Raw genomic sequence first — 14219 nt, forward strand, 5'->3', positions numbered from 1 at the left:
GCGCGAGCTGTTGGGTGGAGTAATTTATAGCCCCCAGGGCTATATGGGCACTGATGATTGGATGGGGGGCAGCCCTGAAGGGAGGAGTAGGAGGTGCCTTCTTTTATTGGGTCTCATTTGGCGGGCCGACGTAGTGCTGGGTGAAGAAGAACCCGGAACCAGCGCCATCTTTTGGCGCCTTGCGTCACCTAACATTACTTCTTCTGGAAACCATAGTGACAACATCAAAAAATAGATTAAGTCCAACTCTCACACTATTCAGAACTTCTGAACTCTGTCTTTAAAGGCTTTTTCCTGTTTTTATTTATCTGAGTGGTTATTTGATAAATGTGTGTCCCCTGTACTAGACGCTAAGCTCCAGAAGGGGAGGTGCCTTGGCTTTTTGTGACCACTATATCTCCAGAACCCAGCACAGAGAGTGAGTGAGGAAGCCAACTAATAACAAGAAGCCTGAACTTTGTCTCCTCAGCCTGCAGGTCTGCATGGAGTGCTTCTTCCACAGCCAGGGGGCTCGGGGTCCTGGAGTGGGTCCACCAGCCTTGGGAGCAAGCATGGCTTGTGAGGGCTTCATACTTAATTGTGCCAAGTTCAATTTCTGGTGCTCTTCTTTTCTGATTATTATTATTATTATTATTATTATTATATTATTTTTTGACACCAAGTCGCACTCTGTTGCTCAGGCTGGAGTGCAGTGGTGCAATCTCAGCTCGCTTCAACGTCTGCCCTCCGGGTTCAAGGGATTCTCGTGCCTCAACCTCCTGATTAGCTGGGACTACAGGCGTGAACCACCACGCCCGGCTAATTTTTGTATTTTTAGTAGAGACGGAGGGGGGGGGGGGTCTCACCATTTTGGCCAGGCTGGTCTCGAACTCCTGACCTCAGGCGATCCACCTGCCTCGGCCTCCCAAAGTGCTGGGATTACAGGCGTGAGCCAACACGCCCAGCCTTCTTTTCCGATTATTTAAATAATCCCTAAAACCTGTACAGCCAGATTTTAGTATTAAAATGTCATTAAGTAACATTCATAGAGAATTTTATAATTTACAAAGCATATACATTTCCATTATGTAATTTGAATCCCCAAACACTCTCTGAAGTAATCTATTTTTCTTAATTGACAGCTGTGGCAAATGAGGCTTAGAGGGATTAAGTGACTAACCCGACGTCTCCTAGCTAATAAGGGACTGAGCAGGACCTTCATCCAAGGTGTTGCAACACCAAGTTTTGTCTTTCCACGGCCAATAATTGGTCTTCACTTGGTTAAAAATACCCCAAGAAAAATACAGCTTCTCATCAAAACTACTTATGTAGCATGTGTTATGGCATTATGTATAGGTCTCCTAATTTTAGGGGTGACTCCATTTGCATTAGCTTTTTTTTTATATATAATAGAGGTGAGATGGTTGATTTATACAGTTATCTTTGTGAAATGACCATATATCTTTTTTGTTTTAATTAAAGTTCGTGGTAATTGTTAACCAGGTTTAAAAAACAGTAGGGAAATCCTCAAATTGATGGAAAGATGGCTAATACCTATTATTTCAATCATTACTTTTTAAGTATACCAAGTCATATTTATATTATTTCAGGTAATAATCCAAAATATAAACCAATTATTTAGTTGAGAAGTCTTTATAACAGCTGATTAGGCATTCTAAACTGGGTAAAACTTTGTTTTCCTGTATAAAGAAAAGAAGAACATATGTCAATCATTCAGGTTTACAGTTGCAGCTTGGTCTTTTTTGGCTGGTTATTTAGTTGCACAAAAACCATCTTGTTTGGTTGTCTATTTCAGAATTCAAGGTTTGAATTCAACTAATCTGAATAGCAGATTAGTTGCCTCAGAGGAACTAAGAAAAATAACTGCAGCACAGAAAATGAGTCTCTTTGATTTGTGCCTATTTAGATTTTTATCAAGAATGTCTTCTCCTTCAGGCAAGCTTTATGGTGGCAGTAAAAGTCTAGTTCTTGGCTACAGAAATATTTATTTGAAGGTCACCTGTAAACTTAGGTCGTGGTTTAGTGCCAATAATGTTAATGTAATTAACACATTCTCTGCGAGGTCTCAAGAAAGCAAGAGGTTAAAAGGAGTTTGTTTAATATATTTGGTAAGCGCAGCCAATTAGGCAAACATCATTGATTAAGATTTACCTCCAATATGAAAACAGTTTCTTTACTTTTTTTGTGCCATGGAACATTTAGAAGGCAGTAAGCAGGACCGGCGTGGTGGCTCACGCCTGTAATCCCAGCGCTTTGGGAGGCCGAGGCAGGCGGATTACGAGATCAGGAGATCGAGACCATCTTGGCTAACACCGTGAAACCCCGTCTCTACTAAAAATACAAAAAAATTAGCCGAGCGTAGTGGCGTGTGCCTGTAATCCCAATTACTCGGGATGCTGAGGCAGGAGAATCTCTTGCACCCGGGAGGCGGAGGTTGCAGTGAGCCGAGATCATGCCACTGCACTCCAGCCTGGAAGACAGAGCGAGACTCCGTCTCAAAAAAAAGAAAGCTGTAAGCAGATGATGGGCCTGAGGAGTCTGGTAGTGCCAGGCCTCACCTGGTCTCCCTGAAGGAAGAGGGAATTAATAAAAACAAATGAACAGACAAACAAAAACATGCCCCCCGCCACCCCCTGCTAGCTTAAGGGGAAAGTGCATTTTAGGATAGAGGAAGTCTGGTAGCTAATTCTGTGTTACCAATTATTTTCTTGTTTACATTAGTCAGACTGAATCACTGGAGGAACGCACTTCAAAGGGACTTTGTTTACCAAGTATCTCAATTCAGGGAGTTTCAGGCCTCTGAGCTTCAAAACTGCTTGCCAAACACCTCATGACAGTGCGCAGCTAAACAGATTTTAAAATGTAAAGCTTTTAGATAATGGATAATTACTAGCAACTAGACATTTTCTTTTAAAAATTTTCCCAAATATTTTAGATTCTTTCTTAAATGTGAATAGTGGAAGAATTAAGCAAAAACTTTTGTATCTTGCATATTTTTTAAAACAATAATATACTTCTTAAATATTCCTATTAAATACTGTAATTTCAGATGGTTGGCTTGAAAATAGACTCATAAAATGGAAAATATAAGTTAATTCATTTGTGCTATAATGGGATCATGAAATCTATAACATTTATAATCAGACTAAAATTTACTGTTAACAAATTATATGGGTTTAATTTGCTATGCTGAAAAAAATTCATCTCGTGTTTTATCACCTGACCAAATTGGAGTGCATTATTAAAAAGCTAACCTGTTAAACTCATGCGGAAGGACTGACTCTCCCAGATGTTGGTGGAGAATAATGAAGACTGTATGACTGGCATTGGCTCATTCAAAAGTTTAAATGTTTTGAAACTGTTACGATGAAAGTTTTTTTCTAGTCTTAGTGTGGGATAAAGTGTTGTATTACTAAAAGTCAATTGGCTAAAACTTAGAAAGTTTTTGTGAATAGCTACAGTTGGGAAAATCATAAGAAAATAAATGTGATTTTAATTCATGCTTATCCTAGAAAAATCATTAGTCTGTTTTCTGTAAATTCCTTCTAAATTATCTCTTGCCTAAAATCATCTTATACTATAGCCAGTGGTTGAGAGAAATCATGCCCTGGAATGAAATTTCTAAACTATCTTTCATTGTTTGGATGGAAGAAAGTGTTAATAGAATTTATATTAAAATGAGTCACTATTTTAAAAAACTACAATGCACTTGGTGTATACCAACTGGTCAAAATATCAAGTTAGATCTCTTTTGATTATTGTTGAATTACTATAAAGTCAAACTTTTTCAAACAAATATTTTATTATTTTTGTCATTTTCCTCCTAATTGAAAAATGATCAAACATTAGACAAATATATATTAAAGTGAATTAAGCAGAGCTGAACGAGGTTTTTTTCGTACTCTATAATTGATACAGCTGTCATTGTTAGATCATTTTTAGATCCCTAGAAATAGATTCTTACTGTGATGGAAATCACGTGGTTGGGGTGCAAGTTTCCTGTTACATCTTCAAGGATACGAAGATTGTGTGTGGTTTAACATAGGATACAAGGTAGGAAGAATATGACTGATTCTGTTTCATGGTAATACAAGGTCTTCCCTGGCAGAAAGATATACTGAAGTGTGCAGTAATTTTAAGAAGTGTATAGTAACTTTTGTCTCAGAATAAGCTTGTGGGATCTAACCTTGGGCATTCTTAAATGCTTCCATGGCGGGGGGGGTGGATTCTTCAAAGATCTTAGCCTCTTTTGCACCTGTTTTTCTAGCAAAGCACTTAAACTTATTACTTCTGCTACTGCATATTTATTAGCTGTATTTCATTACACAATGTGTCCTGAATTCAGCTAAGAAAACTTCCTCTAATTGTATAATGTAAAACTCTTTCCCTTTCTATAGCACGTACCTTCTATTATCACCCCTCAGCCTAAACAGGTTTGACTTTTCTAGGGACATATTTTTTTCTCAGGTGACTATATTTGATGTGTCCTAAAGTTTTATGGGAATTGTGGATAACTATTATGGCCAGTAAGTATTCAGAAAGACCCTTTGGCTTCCCTGAAATCCCAGGTGTAGACCTTGCCTCTTGGACTGAGAAACTGTAGTGAGTCAGAGGAACAGGTAATTGCATTTAATCTTATGTAAAGCAGCCACCAGGAAACATTTGCTATTTATTCCATAATCTATTCTCCCTATTTCCCCATCACTGCATATTTTATTCATATGGCAAGGGTCATCTGAGAGTGAAAACACTGGCAGCAATATTTAACTTCTCAGCATGAGAATATTTGTCTTTGTGCGTGAATACTCCTGCTTATTAGCAGTCACAGTAATACTTTGGAAAAAAAAATTGTTATTGAACCATTATTCACACAATAAATCTCTCAGTCTTTTCCTTAAAGTAAGATATGATTGATTCACTGACCAGACATTAGCATATGTTTTCCCATTCATAATGATGGATTTTCACAGATCCAGCCACACTTGTTTGCTTCATTGTTTTGATCTTACAAGCAATTTGAGAGACAGCTGGTATGGGGTTAGGAATGTAAGTTGCACCTGGAGTCTTTAATTTTGTCCAGGTATGTTCTTGTTTATGGGGTAATGAAACTGGTAAAACAGCAGACACATCCTTGTTGCTTTTATATATAATATAATCATTTGCAAATGAACTAGAACCAACCACACCTGACTGAGCTCTGGGAACTGACCACACTCCTCACCAAGGGCACCCAGATTACCTTTGTTATCTTGTTCCTTCTTAAATTTCTCCTCATACTGTTTTACTTCCACCTTGAGAATACTGTGAAAGACTTACGGAAGTCTTCAAAGTTTCTTCTTTCTGTTGCCTGAATTCTTGCTACATATCTGCGGCTACCTTCCAGTAAAAGGAAACCGTTGGGGTGGCTGTGCTTTGTAGAATGACTTAGTTTGGCTCGGCTCATTTGATTACTAAAGTAAATATCTTCTGAACTAACTGATCCACTTCGATTTTGTCACATTTTCACTATTTAATTAGCTTGAAATGCACTACACACCATTTATCAAAATAATAAATAAACAAGGTAAAAGAAGTTATACCTTGTTTTGTGTGCAAGAGTTCACCTGAGGACCAGGAGTATTCAGATATGGTGAGTGGACATTGAGATGGATGCCCAGCAATCATTTTTTACTCTACAGTCAACGGTCATGCTTTCTACTGAAGTTAAAATAAATTTTTTTTGCTGGTGTCTCACATCAGGAACACATCAGAATTTTCCAATGCATTTCTACTCAATGCCTATCCAAGGTGTGGAGGTATAATTGGAAAGGGTCATCAGCATGATGGCTCAGGTAAATTACAGATTAAGTAGTTTTAGTTTTCATTGAAGCCCAACCATCATTTTCTAATCTGACACAGGAACACATTTTTCTCATTGAAACAGTCAGCTTAACAGTCAACCTAATACTTTTAAGTCAGGAAATAAACATAAGTATATAACAGAGAGGCAAGGGAAGATCAAAACAAACCCAAGGCTGGGCCTAGTAGTGCGTGCCTGGAATCCCAGCATTTGGGAGGCCAAGGCAGGAGGATTGCTTGAGTCCAGGAGTTTGAGACCAGCCTGGGCAACAGAGCAAGACCTTATCTCTATAATAAACAAATGAAATAAACCAAATACATGAATATAATTTTTATTTTGTATACAAATAAAGTTATTTGGGAGATTGGGGTGAGGAAATGTGTTTATGGATTTGCAGAGTTCACCATCATGTAGTGATTTCAGGTAAGCTTTGAGGGGAAAACAATAAGGAGAATCTTTTGAGAGAAGGTGACTCAACGGTAACTTGACAAGACTGGAAGACTAATAAATGAAGGATCACTTTCTAATGCTGCAGTGTCCAAGGCCTGGATTCAAACTTGAAAAAAGAAAAATTATTTTCCTGTCCTTGGACTCATTTTCCTCATCTGTTAACTGATAGAATTCCATTAATCAGTGGTTTGCACAATTAAACAAAATGCCACAGGCAATGCTGATATGATTACCTACTGATACCCATGTACCTGGATGATCTCTAAGGTCTCTTCCAGTTCCATAATCTGAATTTTCTTTTAAAAGACATTATTCTACTTATTACTTTTGCATAAGTAGTGTAAGAAACTAGGGAGAGGCAAACCAGGGAACTATGAAGATTTAGTCATTTACTCTGGTTTTTATATCAGAAAAGCTGCTTCAGGAAGTTGGGTTGCAATAGACAAACTATTCACTCACAGTCCTCTATTGGTGCAAAAAACCATTCTAGCCGTTTTTTGTTTGGTTGGTTTTCTTCTTCTTCTTTTTTTTTTTTTTTTAGACAAACTATTCACTCACAGTCCTCTGTTGGTGCAAAAACTATTTTAGCCGTTTGTTTTTGAGACTGAGTTTCGCTCTTGTTGCCCTGGCTGGAGTGCAGTGGCGCCATCTGCACTCACTGCAACCTCCGCTCCTGGGTTCAAGCGATTCTCCTGCCTCAGCCTCCTGAGTAGCTCCTGCCTCAGCCTCCTGAGTAGCTAATCCATGCATGGATTACAGGCATGCACCACCACACCCGGCTAATTTTGTATTTTTGGTAGAGATGGTGTTTCACCATATTGGTCAGGCTGGCCTCAAACTCCCGACCTCAGGCAATCCGCCCGCCTCAGCCTCCCAAAGTGCTGGGATTATAGGCATGAGCCACTGCGCCCAGCCTCTAGCCCATTTTATTCTCAAATCTTGCCTACTGGAACAAACATATTAGGATTGAACCACAGCACCCTCTAGCCTGCATGTCTGCACAGCCAGAGTCTGGGCTCTAGGATTCTGTAAGCGCTGGATTTTGTTAGTTGGAAATTTTTTTCATAAAATATGTTTTCTTATCATTTGTTTATGTAATTTATAGACTTCAAAAGTGTTGCTCCCTCTTCAAGTTAAAGGAAACTGTTACTTGTTTTAGGGAAATGAGTAACACCACACCCCTCCTCTACTCCACTTACCTAACATTCCTTGACAGTTTTAATTTTTAAAAACTGCCTTTCAGATACTTTATCCCTACCAAGAAAAGAGATTTATAGCAGAATACCCTGGTATACATGGCAGAATCATGAGTATATTATGATCATATGTTTTAAAAAGTATATGCATCTAATATTGTATAGAACCACATTATATTTTCTTAAACTGTGTTTGATCTGTAAAATGGCTTCTCTGCATGGTTCACCCTAATAACTAAAAGGATAAATAAGAAACTAGGGAGAGGTGAACTGGGGAACTAGAAGACATATGACAGGCAGACAATTACTTCCACATATTCTTCAGAATCCAAGAACATTTTAACCATATGCATATATTACCTATTCAAAAGTTAATATAAAACATTTTAAGATGAGATAAAATAAAAATATATGGTCATAAATTTCACTAGATTGACTGACTTTCTCCTCTTTCCACATTTTTCTCCATTCTTTTCTTCACTTTTCAGCAGTTATTTAGTAAACATACTGATAATCTATTATTTCCAAACTTCTGGCAAATGGTTTCTAGAAATGTAACCCAAAGAAATATATCATCCAAGTACAGAAATCTCTGTAAGAGTTTTTATTGTACCATTATTTTAGAGGAGTGAAGAATTTAAAACATAGATGGGAGATAGTATAAATAAAATATAAAGCATTAGTTTATTAGAATACTATGTGGGCATTAAAATTATGATGTAATAGATTTTATTGGCATGGAAATATGTTTATAAGACAATGTTTATGATATATCTAATTTTTTTTTTTGAGACGGAGTTTTGCTCTTGCTGCCCAGGCTGGAGTGCAATGGCGCAATCTCGGCTCACTGCAACCTCCGCCTCCTGGGTTCAAGTGATCCTCCTGCCTCAGCCTCCCAAGTAGCTGGGATTACAGGTGCCTTCCACACACCCGGCTAATTTTTGTATTTTGGTAGAGATGGGGTTTCACCATGTTGGTCAGGCTGGTCTCAAACTCCTAACCTCAGGTGATCCACCCACCTCAGCCTCCCACAGTGCTGGGATTACAGGCGTGAGCCACCATGCCTGGCTGATATATCCAATTTTTATAATACATTAAATACTATTTTATAAATATACTTAAAAATAAATTCTCAGCTTACTCTGATTTTTTACTTTTGCTTTGAAAATTTTTTTCTTTTTTCAATGGAAGGACTCATTTGGAGGAAGAGAGATCTCTGCAAGTGATTTGAGTTGAGTTTTTAATAAGACACTGAGGTTCTTGCTAATGAGCATTAAAGGTTATTACAAGAGAAACTGGAGAAGTGTATAGGGCAAAAAAGAGCAGACAAAGGAAGCCAGTGGCTAGGAAAAGAAGGCAAAATTTGCAGCCTGGACACCAGGAGTTTCCATATAGAAAGTGTCACCCAAAAGAGGGCCCCTCTCTAGAAGGTGGAAGGCCAGTAGGTCTAAGAAAGGACTGCTATGAGTGCTCAGAGCCGCACTAGACCAGAGACCTTGCCAGTCAGGCAACTATCCACACTTCCTAAGACAGAGTATTTCACATGGCTCACCTCCAGGGACTGTGCCTTCAATCTGTTCTCTGGAGGAACTGTCTTCTGTCTGAACCACAGACTCGCCAGCTGATCATCCATTATGACAATGCCCAGCCCAATGCCACAAGCCTTTTCTTTCTGCCACCACGGAGTTTCTCACCTTAGACATTTTCTTACGATGTCCTTAGAACACCTATTAGCCTTAAGGAACCTATTGGTGTGGCAGTGGCGTGAGAGATAGGACTGACAAACTACAAATGCTTGGGAATCCTAGACTGAAGAAATGGGGAGTGGACTCCACTGTTCTGTCTGAATACGTAGGAAAAGGTCTGGGAAGAAATGCATCACATTAGTATAGGATATTTTGGCCTTTCTGTGGGACAATTTTTTCACAATATTTTTGTACAAGATTGTTTTGATTTTGTTTCTAAATATCGGCACTTTCATGTTTGTTTATAGCTTTGATGGATATTTGCAGTTAAAATATTACTTTCCATTTTCGTTTTTATTTTACTGAAAATATTTTCTTTGAGAGACAACTTTTCTGTGTAAATTTTACAATTAAGATTTTTGTTGATGGCATCTCATATTTGACCTTTATTTGGGTGCATTATGTATTAGTTCCTTCTCACATTGCTATAAAGAACTGCTTGAGATTGGGTAATTTATAAAGGAAAGAGTTTTAATCAACTCACAGTTCCTCAGGGCTGCAGAGGCCTTAGAAAACTTACAACCGTGGTGGAAGGGGAAGGAAAGGAGAAGTGCAGAGTGAAGCGGGGAAAAGCCCCTTATAAAACCATCAGATCTCTTGAGAACTCACTATCATGAGAACAGCATAGGTGGACTACCCCCATAATCTAATCACCTCCTCTGCAAGATGTTTAAGTAAAGAGAAAACTAGAAAAATCACTTTAAGTTTTCTAGACTAGAAAACTAGAAAAATCACTTTTTCTAGTCTATTTTTTATTTCCTTGGGAATCTCTTTTATTACCAAGAATTTTAAGATTACTTATATACCCAAGACCTCTATAAATAGGCAATGTTGGAAAATCCTTGAATTCCTAGATCCACAAATGATATAGTGCTATTTTTTGTACATTAAATGAGTGCAAATTGCTAATGATTTATTTAGGAGTTTTGCATCTGTATTTATCAATGATATTACCTATGATTTTCTTTTCTTATACAATCCTTGTCCAGGTTTTGGTGTCAAAATTAGCTTTGTGAAGTAAGTCAAGTAGCTTTGTATTTGCTCATATTTGCTCTTCTTTTAAAAAATGTGTTTTAGGATAGGGGTTAACTTTTTTTGTAAGTCTGATAAAGCATAGTTACAAAACTGTCAACATATTATCAACTTTTGAGGAAGAATTTGGATTCTTTTGGCTTCTTTAATAGTTGTGGTTTATTTCAATTTTATACTTCTTCCTGAGCCAATTTTGCTAATAAGTGTCTTGGTTTTAAATTTTATCTTTTTTAAATCTAAGATTTTCAAAATGTTTGAAAAAATTAGCTCACAATAGCCCAGTATAGTAGATATAGTGAAGCATCACTCAATATCCATTTAATTTCCTTCCACTGTGCATTTCCATAGAACACAGCCTGGAAAGCTAAAGTTTGTACTTCCAAGGCTTTCTTGCAGTTACTGATCTAGATGCAAATTAGGTTTTGCCAAATAGTTGTGTAAGATGTGAGATTTAGAAGAGACAGTGAGGCCTAGGTCACAATCTTTTGCTTCAACTGTTGCTGCGTGCCAGTGTGGTCATTGACTAGGTATTGGCTTTTCATTACATGAGCCCTTCAGTGTTCAGACACTAGTTTTATGAATGTTGGGCAGCAGATTTGACAGTGGTAGTTTCCTTATCTGTAAGTGCCAAGTAAGTCTTTGTGTTCTTGAGTTAACATTTCCAATGGGGTCTTGGTGATTGCATATTTTTGTGATAGTATTAGTTGTCTATTGCTGTGTAATAAATTATGCCAAATGCTTAGCAGCTTCAAACAAACATATCCTAGGCATTTTCTGTGAGTCAGCAATCCAGAGTTGCTTAGCCTGGTGGTTTCCTCTTAGGGTTTCTCACCGAGTTGCAGGCAAGCTATCAACTAAGTCTGTAGTCATCTGAAGGCTTGACTGAGCTGGAGGATATGCTTCCAAGATGCCTTATCACGTGGCCCTTAGTGAGAGGACTCAATTCCTCACCATGTTGGACCTTCCACAGACCTGCTTACAACATGGCAATGGGTTTCCCTCAAAGCGAGTCATCTGAGAGAGAAATCGAGGGGAGAGAGTAAGAGAGGGCTCAAGATAGAAGTAGCAGTGCCTTTTATAACCTAATCTCAGAGGTGACCTACTGTCGTTTCCACTGTATACTGCTGTCCACACAGACCAAGTCTGGCACAATGTGGAAGGAGACCATGCAAGGATCTGAATACTAGGAAGAGAGGATCATTGGGGACCATGTTGGAGGCTGGCTCCCGCTATAACCAGCACTGCTTCAGCACATTTAAAATATCTGCAAACTCTGGAAACTGGAGGGATTTGCATTTCTAACTTTTGATTTCTTTATTTCTCTCTTAGGTAGATAAACTCCAACTTTTTTTTTTTTTTTTTGAGGCAGAGTCTTCACGTGTCACCGAGGTTGGAGTGTATTGGCGCCAATCTCAGCTCACTGCAACCTCTGCCTCCCAGGTTCAGGCAATTCTCCTGCCTCAGCCTCCCAAGTAGCTGGGATTACAGGCACATGCCACAACGCCCAGCTAGTTTTTATAATTTTAGTAGAGAAGGGTTTTCACCATGTTGGCCAGGCTGGTTTAGAACTCTTGGCCTCAAGCCATCCACCCACCTCGACCTCCCAAATTGCTAAGATTACAGGCATAAGAAGCTGCACCCAACCAAATTACTTAAAAAAAAAAAAGTGAGATGGGAGAATTAGAGGGTATGTGAAAGCCTGACTTTAAAAAAATCGTAGAAAATGTTATGTTTGAGGCTCATGTTCTTCATGCTCAAAAAATACTTTTAATTCAACGTGGAGAGCATGCAGTTGAAGGTAGAAGGCTCTCAGAACTCTCACTCTCTGGGGTGGATACACCCAGCTCTGCACTCCTGAAGTCAGCATTAATGTGATAGCTGAAAACCTCTGTGCAGGAAAGCAATTTGTCACTTTACCATTTCCTTACTTTCTCCTTTTTCTCCTGCCAATTAAGTTCCTAAGGGTTTTTTCAACCACTCTAATGTGAAGATACAATTGCATGGCTAGCCAATAATCATTCCTTTCTTGCTTGCTGTCAGGGTACCAGTTTTGTTTGGAATTAGGTGATAGATTGGATCTATGTTCCCAATCCATTCCCATTCTACAACTGAATTATACATATACACCTCTTGACATGCGATTTTGTAGCACTTTCCAATGGCGTATACAGAGTATGTCTCCTCACCCCATTTATGTTGGACTTAGCCAGGTGATTTGTCTGGCAAATGGAATGTTACTGGATATCACATGAACAGAGACTGTAAATGTATTTGTGTGCTTTTATCCGACTTCTTGCACATCTCCCATTTTCCATGAGAAGAACATGCTACGAGTGGCCAGTAGTGTCATAATGAACATATATGTGGAGTTGGCTGGGCATGGTGACTCCTGCCTGTAATCTCAGCACTTTGGGAAGCCAAGATGGGAGGATCTCTTGAGCTTAGGAGTTTGAGACCAGCCTGGGGAATAGAGTGAAACCCTGTTTCTACAAAAAGTACAAAAATTAGCCAGACATGATGGCTTGCACCTAAAGTCAAGTCCTAGCTACTTTGGAGGCTGAGATGAGAGGATTGCTTGAGCACAGGAGGTTGAGGCTGCAGTGAGCTGTGATCATGCCACTACTCTCCAGCCTGGATGACAGAGCAAGACCATGTCTCAAAAAAAAAATATATATATATATGCAGGGCAGACATAAAAACATACACATCTCATACATGTCCTGAATCCAAGCCCAGTCAGTCCTGACCAAACCTAGCAGAGTCATAAATGACCTACATGTCCATAAGCGGGGAACAAGTGCTTGTTCTTATAAACCACAAAGATTTTGGGGTTTACAAAGCACAGTATTACAGGCAGCAATCTGCCCAGCTCCAGAGGATGCACTATAACCAGTCTATAATCCTGTTGTTCTTTTTTTTTCCAGACACTTGATTTCTAGATTATCTTGGCCAAATGACTCAATCTTAGCTAATGAATATATAAAGATTCTGCTGTAGACTTCCGGAAATGCTTTTGCTTCCCTGATAAAAATCTATCAGCACTATTTTCCAACAGAATGTGGCCACTTCATGTCTCTATGTCACATTTTGGTAATTCCCACAATATTTCAAATTTTTCATTATTATATGTATTATGATGATCTGTAATCAATGATCTTTGATGCCACTGTTGTAATAGTTTTTGGGTGCCGTGAACCACGCTTATAGAAAAAGGTGAACTTAATCGGTAAATGTGTTCTGACTAATCTACCGACCAGACATTCCCCTGTCTGTACAGGTATGTACATTTTTATTAGGTGTAATATTATTGTGCACTTAATAGGTGACAGTAGAGTTTAAACATAACTTTTATATGTACTGAGAAACCAAAAATATGTGTGACACACTTTATTGCAATAATTGATTTTATTGCAGTTGTCTGGAACTAAACCCTCAATATCTCTGAGGTATGCCTGTATAGGGTATAACCTATTGCTCCTAGGATACAAACCTGTACAGCATGTTGCTGTACTTAATACTGTAAACAATTGTAACTCTATGCAAGGGTCTGTGATCTAAACATAGAAGAGGTACAGTTAAAATACGGTATAAAAGATTAAAAATATACTTTATTTATTTATTATTTTTTTGTGATGGAGTTTTGCTCTTGTTGCCCAGGCAGGAGTGCAATGGCTTGATCTTGGTTCACGGCAACCTCCATCTCCCAGGTTCAAGTGATTCTCCTGCCTCAGCCTCCTGAGTAGCTGGGATTACAGGCATGCGCCACCTTGCCTGGGTAATTTGGTATTTTTAGTAGAGACAGAGTTTCTCCATGCTGGTCAGGCTGATCTTGAACTCCTGACCTCAGGTGATGCACCTGCCTCGGCCTCCCAAAGTACTGGGATTACAGGTGTGAGCCACCACACCTGGCTAAAAGTACATTTTGTTAGACCAAGGTGGGAGGATCACTTGAGCCCA

Source organism: Hylobates moloch, unplaced genomic scaffold, assembly GCF_009828535.3.
Source record: "Hylobates moloch isolate HMO894 unplaced genomic scaffold, HMol_V3 SCAFFOLD_1, whole genome shotgun sequence".
NCBI classification, from domain to species: domain Eukaryota; kingdom Metazoa; phylum Chordata; class Mammalia; order Primates; family Hylobatidae; genus Hylobates; species Hylobates moloch.